General features: G+C 38.8%; 1 long non-coding RNA gene across 1 annotated transcript; it reads right to left on the bottom strand.

Moving 5' to 3' along the window:
• LOC109709278 lies at positions 300-3,371 on the bottom strand. The gene is made up of 2 exons (XR_002215952.1): positions 746-3,371; positions 300-553 (listed from the first exon to the last, which is right to left on the bottom strand). It is a non-coding gene; the product is annotated as an uncharacterized LOC109709278 (long non-coding RNA).

The following is an 8,917-nucleotide window of genomic DNA, read 5'->3' as shown; positions in this document are numbered from 1 at the left end:
AATTCAGATCAGAATTCTGAATTTTAAACTTTTACATTCATCGAATAACTCGATGCAATTCTGAATTCTGAATTCCCAATCCAGAATTCAGGTAGATAATTCAAAGTTCAGCACATTAGGGTCTCTACCACAAAACAATTTCGAGAATTCAGAATTCATATTCAGAATTCAGAAATTAGAATCTACAATTCGGAATGTGAATTCATATAAAATGTTGCTTATGGCAAACATATTAAAACAAACGGAACAATTACACAAAAAAGGGCCAGATAAAGTCTCGAAAGTCAAGATATGTAGTATCCGAACCAAACCATATAATTGAAGACAACAGCAAATTATGTTAGACAGTAAAACAAATTAGGACTATAAAAACTTTATGAGAAATTATATTTTTCTATCTGAGATACATAGCAAAAGCAAATAATGTTGTTTTGACAGTAAGCTGAGCGAAAACTAATGCTTTCATGCTTGCAGAAATAGAGTATAGCAAGCGCAATGAGATTCCAACCAAGAGGACATTTGAAGTGAGATTTCTTTCATCTATCATCATTGCCTAGAAAATACATTAGCGAAATTAGCATTAATCACAAATATATTCTGCTACTCTTCTTAGTTCTAATATAATGGCCCGGAAAAGGAAAAAGAAAAAATTAAGCAGTCTTGTTGAAAACCCCAAAAAGGTAAGGCTCAGTTAAGTCGGCAAAATGCTCATAAGCACAGGATAGTAATAGGACCAATAGATTACCGTAGGATGAACACATGTGCAACGACGAAGGATAAGAACAGTAGGAAGCGGTTGCTTATGAATAGGCCATAGCGGTTGCCTATGAATAGGCCGTCCAAACTTCCGCTTGTTCAAAGCCATCATTTTCCACGTTTTCCTCTACTAATCATCATCACCTCAAAGGAGAGATACAAAATAGCAAGAAACAGAAAGGAATAAAGGAAACCAAGTAGAATTAGTAAAACAATAATGTATCGAAGCAGTCAAGTCCACCCAAAGCTACCACATTTAATTCCAAACAAAGACAGGAATAGCATATTTGAGTACAAAAAGAGAAGGAAAGAAGAATAAGACCACATATTGCATCCCCCCTCATCATCTGCCTCTCATTTGGTAATACAGAATGATCACTTCCTTTCCAACAGTAATTCCATTTTGTTCAGAGAAAATCATCATTGCCTCTCCCACATAATTCACACTAACCAAAGGATCAATCAAACAAATGAGACTCTTCCCTCGACAAAATTGCACCGGAAATTTATCAGATGCCCAAAAAATTTAGAAAATACTGGAGAAACAGTTGAGAAAATAAACCCCAACAAAGGAAATACCCATAAGAGTAAGAGTAAACAAAAGAAAAAAGGATTTCTGACTTCTAAGTAAGCAACATTTTATAAAAAACCTTTTATATGAATTCACATTATGAATTCTGAATGTTGAGTCCTGAATTTTGAACACGCATCATGAATCTATATAAAATGTTGAGGCAACATCTAAAGTCCTTGCACAGCAGCAAATCCTAAGCCACCAGTAATCAACTTCAAAGAATTCAGATCATAAAATATCTCACAAACTTTCCAGCAAATAATTAAGCTTACACATTTGTCTCTAATCTACCATAAAAACCATTCAGCTTACACATTTGTCTCCCAGCAAAGAAGAGAAGAGTGAAGAGGAGCATCAAACATGAGTAGGTATGAAATAAATAAATAAATTTTGCTCAGACACCTCTAGTCATGAAGCATTATTAGCTTGGCAGCAAAGCCTTCCTGATTAGTAGTGCCAACCGAGCTAGAAACCACGCGCACGCCGAAACCATTCTTAGGACAAATGAGAACAACTGGTTGTTTAAGAAGAAAGCCATCCAAAGTGCTCTCATTACCAATCAAGAAAGTGCAGGTCTTTCTCAATTATCGCAACCATCTGACATTGGGAAGGTCATCATCGCACGGGAGGAAAACGGGGAAGACAAAGACTCGGGGAATAGAAGGTTCAAATTCTTATTCAGTTCGATTGCAATTTTTTTTTCGAACCAAATTATTTGATCAGTTCTAATTGAAATTTACCTAAAAATCGAATCAAACCGAACTGATTACACCGCTACTTTTGAACCCTTGAAATGTTGGCCATATTATAGGTTTTTATTGGTGTCAAGTATCTTTTTGCACTTTGCAGTGCATATATGCATCTATTGAAGCCTTTTTTTTTGCACTATATCCGTGTTCCACTACAATAACAACTCTGAAAGGCAACGTTTTAGAAAACCTAAATATATAGCGCCATTCACAAAATATCTTGGATACTCATTAGCTACGTGTATAAATTAATTAAAATAATTAAGAACTGAGCTATTATTTTCATGCTTTGGCTCCTCTATGCTGAAAATGCTGAGCAAAATATTAAGTTCCAGACATGTACTTTCACAATTAAATGGCGCCCTTATTTTATTGAGATCTTGTCAATATTTTCGTATTGGAGTTACTTGCCTATCCTCGCTATTTTTTTGTCAAGCGTCACAAAAATATGTTGTTGTGTGTTGTGCGGTGGCCAACTTCTTTGAGATACTTTTTTCGCTTTGGTTTCATCTAAACATCACTTTTGTGATATGCTATGAGCTGTCAAACTTTAATGTAGATTTTTGGCATTCTAATTTTGTCTGACTTTTTTTTTGATTTTAGCATAATCTGATTTTACTGTCGTCTAGGTTGTAGGAAGATTCAAGAATTGTAATCCCTCACTACAGGTTTTAAAAGTTTAAATTAAAATAACAACTAGTAAGATCTATAATCCAAAATAAATTACAAATATAGCATTGCTCATTGTAAATGTTGGTAAAAATGTATAGAACTTACCTGAAACATGAGCCATTTCGCGAAGCGCCCTGCGATCGCCTTGACATTTCGTCGAACAGGGCGCGAGCGCTAGGGAGAGGGCGCGGGGGCCTGCGAGCTCCTCGAATGTTGGTAAAAATGTATAGAACTTACTTGAAGCATGAGCCATTTCGCAAAGTGCCCTACGATCGCCTTGGCATTTCGTCGAACAAAGCGCGAGCGCTAGGGAGAGGGCACGAGGGCCTGCGAGCTCCTCCGATCGATCGCGTGATGGCGAGGGGGAGGAGAAGAAGAAGACCCTCGCAGATCGGGAAGAGATCGGAGAGAGAGATTAGTGGCGGGATCCGTGTGTCGCGTGCACATGGCAGCGTGGGCGGGCGCGGCGCGGGCGGGCGACAGAGGCAGGAGGCAGGGAGAGGGGCGCGGGAGGCATAGGGCGACGACCGTCTGCACCTTGCGGGCTTTGCGGATCCAGAGAAGGCAAGAATCGGGGGTGAGAGAGAGAGGGAATCGAGAGAGAGAGAGAGAGAGAGAGAGAGCCANAATTCTCGCAATTAAATTTATAAAAATAAATAATTAACTTAAACTGCAATCTCTCTTTTATTTTTTTATTACATAATTTATATTTAAGTGATCAATATTATAAAACTAATATTATATTTAATATATTTATTTAAAATTTACGTATAAAAAATTATATATTTTAAATTTTCGTAAAGAGTAAGAAGAATTGGATTGGATTTATAAAAGGCCCCAATCTCTGTGACTATATTGATGAGAAAAAAGAAAAATAAAAAATAAAATAAAATAAAATAAAAAAGGGCCCATCCCTGGGGGCTGGGCCCCACCCCACTCCCCTCTCGGCCACGTCACTGTGGACTGGGAATTCATTATATACAATACAATACATAGATGGATTTATTATAATATATTCTATTTATTATTGGCGAAAATGGGGCGAAAAAAGAAAACTAGGGTTTGCGACGCCGATGCCGATGCCGAGGACGAAGGCGGCGCCGGAGAGATCCCCTCCGCAGCCGCCCTCGGCGGCGACGCCGAGGGGAAGAGCTTGTACGAGGTGAGTTTGCTTCGAATCCAATATTTTGCCCGCTTTTTGCCATTTTGGGATCGTTGGATCTCGAATTAGGGTTCGGAATAATCGAGTGCGATATGCTTTTTTTTTTTATTTTGGTTGAAGGGAAGAGCTTGTACGAGGTGGGTTGGGTTTGCTTGGAATCCCTTTTTTTTTTTTGGCCCCTTTGTTGCCTTTTTGTGATCGTTGGGATGTCGAATTAGGGTTCGTCAATTTCCTTTTAAGCCCCGATTTAGTGGTAGTTGGGAATAATCGAGTGCGATATCATTTGTTTTTTTTTAAATTTGGTTGAATAGGGATCTCAAATTAGGGTTCGACGATTTCCTTTTAAGCTCTGGTTTAGTGGGAGCTGGGAGTTATCGAGTGCGATATGATGATAGGGTTTTGCTTTNCGTAAGATCGACATACGCTAGAAACCAACCCTCCGCAGCAATAGTTACAATACAATCGGGCGTTTCAACACCCAACTTACTGGATATCTCACTAAGTAACATAGTGTACGAAAGCTGAACTACCGACATCTCAACAGCTGCCGACAAGACAAAGAACAGAGTTAATGCCGAGGAAAAATTATCATGCATGCTCAGCGAGATAGAGTTTTTTTTTTTGGGGGCGAGAATAAATGACCGGCAAATAAACACTAACCCAACAAACTGCAAGGAATGTTAAGTTGAAAATAACATAGAGGGCAATTTTATTAATCAGCCTTGTTAACAAAAGCAGATAAGAAGGCGGGTAAGTTAAACGCCCTCCCTGTTAAAACTCTGTCGAGACATTAACCGACCCGACAGTCCAAGGCATTAAAAGCCGAGAACAATGTTTTCTTTAAACTTTCTTAACAGAGGTAAATTGCAGTTCCGGAGGCATCACCAGGATTCCAAGCAAAAGGACTCAGTTATCCAGTTCTTTTTTTTCAAAAATTCTTTCAATAACTGAGCAGGATATTTCAGCAGCACAAGAATTCCAAGCAAGAGATCTTAGTTATCTAGGACTTTTTTTTTCTTAAGTTCTTTCAATAACTGAACAGGATATCTCAGCTTAATTTTTTTTTGCGAAAAGCGTTTTATGCTTAACACAAAACCGAGCCGACAGTCCAAGGCAATAAAAGGCGAAAGAATGTTCTTTGTAAACCTTCCCAACAGGGGTAAATTGCAGTTCCGGAGGCATCACGAGAATCCCAAAACCGAGCCGACAGTCCAAGGCAATAAAAGGCAAAAGTATGTTTTTTTAAAGCTCCCTTAATCAGAAGCATACAATACTTTTTTTTTGCTTAAGTTTTCCCAAGCACCGAACAGGATATTCCAGTTTTTTTTTTTTTTGAGAAAATTGTTGTGTGCTTCCAGGGAGAAGGCAATAAGACAGAAGGAGGTCGTTGGGAGGCAGAAGGGCAAAGCAAATGGGTTGTTGCCCACTCACCAAATCTTTTGAGGCAGCAGTACAAAGGCACAGGCCAAAGCAAACAGCAGGAGGATAGGGCTCCGCAGGAGCCGCAGTCCGGGAAGGAGGACGGCAGGAAGGGGCCAAAACCACAGAGACAATCAACGGACAACGAACCTTTCAGATATAGGGAAGCAAACAAGCCGCCCCTCGTCCGCATGGTGCCAGGCCTATTTATAGGCAAATCCCGGAAGAGGCCCGGCCTGAGAGAGGAAGGACGAGGAAGGACGATGGTACAGGAAAGGAACTACCAGATCCCCCACCCACATCCGGCGGCGCCGGAGACGGAAGGGCGGATTAGAGGGAGAAGTTCAGAGACAGGAGAATCAGGATGCACATGCAGAGTAGAGAGAAGAGATACCGCAACCACTGCCGCACACCGGCCAAACCTGACGCAGAGATGGAACAGGCGTACGTCCGCCGCAGGCGAAGCTCAGGATAGGGTCCGACAACCATCCGCCAGGAAGGGAGGATGGGGCCCGCCTCGGAGAGAGGGAGAGAGGAGGGTTCGGAGAGGCGCGGGGCGGGAGGGCACGTGACGACGCTCGTAGCCAGCGAAGGAAGCGGGCAGAGCTGAGCAGGGGGGAAATCGCTGGGAAGACGACGCGTGGCGGGTTGAGGGTTCGACTTCAATTTTTTTTTCTCTTTATTGAAAGTTTTGAGGAGCCCAAGGATCTATCTAGATTGTATCTATCACCTAGAGGGGGGGTGAATAGGTGAAAGGCCAAAAACCATAAATCTCGATGCAATAAAAAATAAATGCGGAAAATAAAAAGCACACCGAGATTTACGTGGGAAAACTCCAACTTGGAGAAAAACCCACGGGACCAACACGCGAAAAAACAATTCACTAAGAGAAAAGATTACAAGGTGATTACCGACTCCACGGACTCTACCTCTCTTAACCTCCTATGAATCTTCGCGCTACCCTCCGGGTTGTCCACGCCCTCACGTCCGAATCCACGAACGCCTCTACTTCGAATCCACGAAGCTTCAATCACGCCGAATCCACGANATACTTTATTATTCTGTAATCAGTGTTTTTTGCCACTATATAGTTCAAAATATTACAGTTAACTATATTTTAATTTTATATTTTTATTTTACCAAAAAAGGCCAATAATTAAATAGAATAACAAAGTGATATTTTTTACAAATTACAGAATAATAAAGTATAAATTATAAAATTATAAAATGTCATAGTGAACTGTGGTAGGCTTTTACCATAAAATAAAGATAAAATAAAATTACATGATAAACAAACAAATTTAATTATTTTGAGTTATTGGATGGATGTAACATATATGCTAAAATATATGGGAGCAAATTGAAATTTACCCCAAAAAGGAATATCTAGTAGTGAGGGAGATAGACATTCTTCCCGAGTCATGTGCTTGTGTGGGAGTGGGCGTCCGTCTGTACGTCATTTTTGGACTTTTACTAAACTGACAGCTGAGAAGTGCCAGACTGGCCGCAGAATTCGCTCTTTTTGCAGCCACAACTAGGGATGTTAAAAGATACGGATACCCAAAATTTGTAGGGAAAACTTCGAAACTCTATATGATTTCGCACTTTTTTATTTTAGTATCCTATAGTTTAAAGTATATTAAGTTAGTACTATGTGGTTTCACACTTTTTTACTTTAGTACCCTGTGGTTTAAAGTGTATTAAGTTAGTATTCTGTGGTTTTAATTTTGTATCAAGTTAGTACCCTGTAGTTTTTTACTTTAGTATCCTGTGGTTTAAAGTGTATTAAGTTAGTACTCTGTGGTTTCGCACTTTTTCACTTTAGTACCATGTGGTTTAAAGTGTATCAAGTTAGTATTTTGTGGTTTTATTTTTGTATCAAGTTAGTACCATGAGGTTTTATTTTTCTCTTAATGAAATATTAAACCACATGGTACTAAAGTGAGAAAGTGCGAAACCACAGGGTACCTACTTGATACACTTTAAACCACGGAGTACTAAAGTGAGAAAGTGCGAAACTACAGGATACTAACTTGATACACTTTAAACCACGGAGTACTAAAGTGAGAAAGTGCGAAACTACAGGATACTAACTTGATACACTTTAAACCACGGAGTACTAAAGTGAGAAAGTGCGAAACCACAGGGTACTAACTTGATACACTTTAAACCATATGGTACTAAAGTGAGAAAGTGCGAAACCACAAGGGGGTATTTGAAGTTTTCCCAAATTTTTATCCGAATTCGAATTCAAATTTAAAAAGAGCAAAATTTATCCGATACTGCTTTATTTGAAACTGCGGAGAGATTACATTACGTGCGATAAAAAAATACGATTAAAAAATATCATATTTGTTTTCGTACGTAATAATATTGCATTCGTCATATCACGATAAGTCGGTTATGATATATTTTTTTGCTGTCCCACCGAAGAACGTAGAAATATATTTCTATATTCTTTTACCCCATTCTCATTTTATCTAATAGCGTTAGATAAATCTCAATATCAAACTAAGCCTAAGGCTTTGTTTGGGATTGCGAGAAGATTGCGTTATGTGCGGGGAGAAAGTACGATTGGACAATACCATGTTTGTTTCTGTACGTAATATTGCGTATCTCTATTTACTTTTACTCCAACTCTATTTTATCTAATAGTGTTAGATATACCTCAATACCAAACTAAGCCTAAGGCTTCGTTTGGGATTGCGGGGAGATTGCGTTACATGCGGTGAGTGTTTGGGATTGCGGGGAGATTGTGTTAGATAGGCCTCAATAACAAAGTGATATTGCGGGGAGAAAGAACAGTGGGCAAATACTTTGTTTGTTTTTTACGTAATACGCGATGAGTTGGTTACGATATATTTTCTATGGTCCTATCGAAGAACGCAGAAGCATATCCCCATGTATTTTTGCACCAACTCTGTTTGTTTCTTTACATAATACGCGATGAGTTGGTTATAATATATTTTCTATGGTCCCATCGGAGAACACAGAAGCATATCCCCATGTATTTTTGCACCAACTTCATTTTACTAATAGCGTCAGATAGGCCTGAATACCAAATTAAGCCTAGGGCTTCGTTTGCGATTGCAGGAAAGTGCGGTAAAAAAGTACGATAGAAAAATATCCTGTTTGTTTCTGTACGTAATATTACATTACATGATGAGTTGGTTACGATATATTTTTTATGGTCCCACAGAAGAACGCAGAAGTATATCTCTCTATATTATTATCCCAACTCCATTTTATTTAATAGCGTCAGATGGATCTCAATACCAAACTAAGTCTAAATGTAATTTCAGATACTAGTTAAAAAATATGAAAATCCAATGAATTTGGATTTGGATATGGATTTTGACTATACCCGACCCAAACTTGAATCCGAACCAGAATCTGATCCGAACCCGAATTGATTTTATATTATATAATATTTATAAATGTTCGATGTTATATTTGAATTTGTATTTTTAAAAATTAAGATTTAAAACGATATATTTTGAAATACGGTAAAGTGATATAATTGTTTGGGATTCGGATTTCCAGCGTCGGGTTTGATAGTCGGGTTCGAGTTCGGATTTTTAAAAA

The sequence above is a fragment of the Ananas comosus genome, linkage group 1, assembly GCF_001540865.1.
Source record: "Ananas comosus cultivar F153 linkage group 1, ASM154086v1, whole genome shotgun sequence".
Taxonomy (NCBI): Eukaryota; Viridiplantae; Streptophyta; class Magnoliopsida; order Poales; family Bromeliaceae; genus Ananas; species Ananas comosus.
The sequence above is the reverse complement of the archived record's forward strand: the minus strand, read 5'-3'. Positions and strand labels throughout refer to the sequence as shown.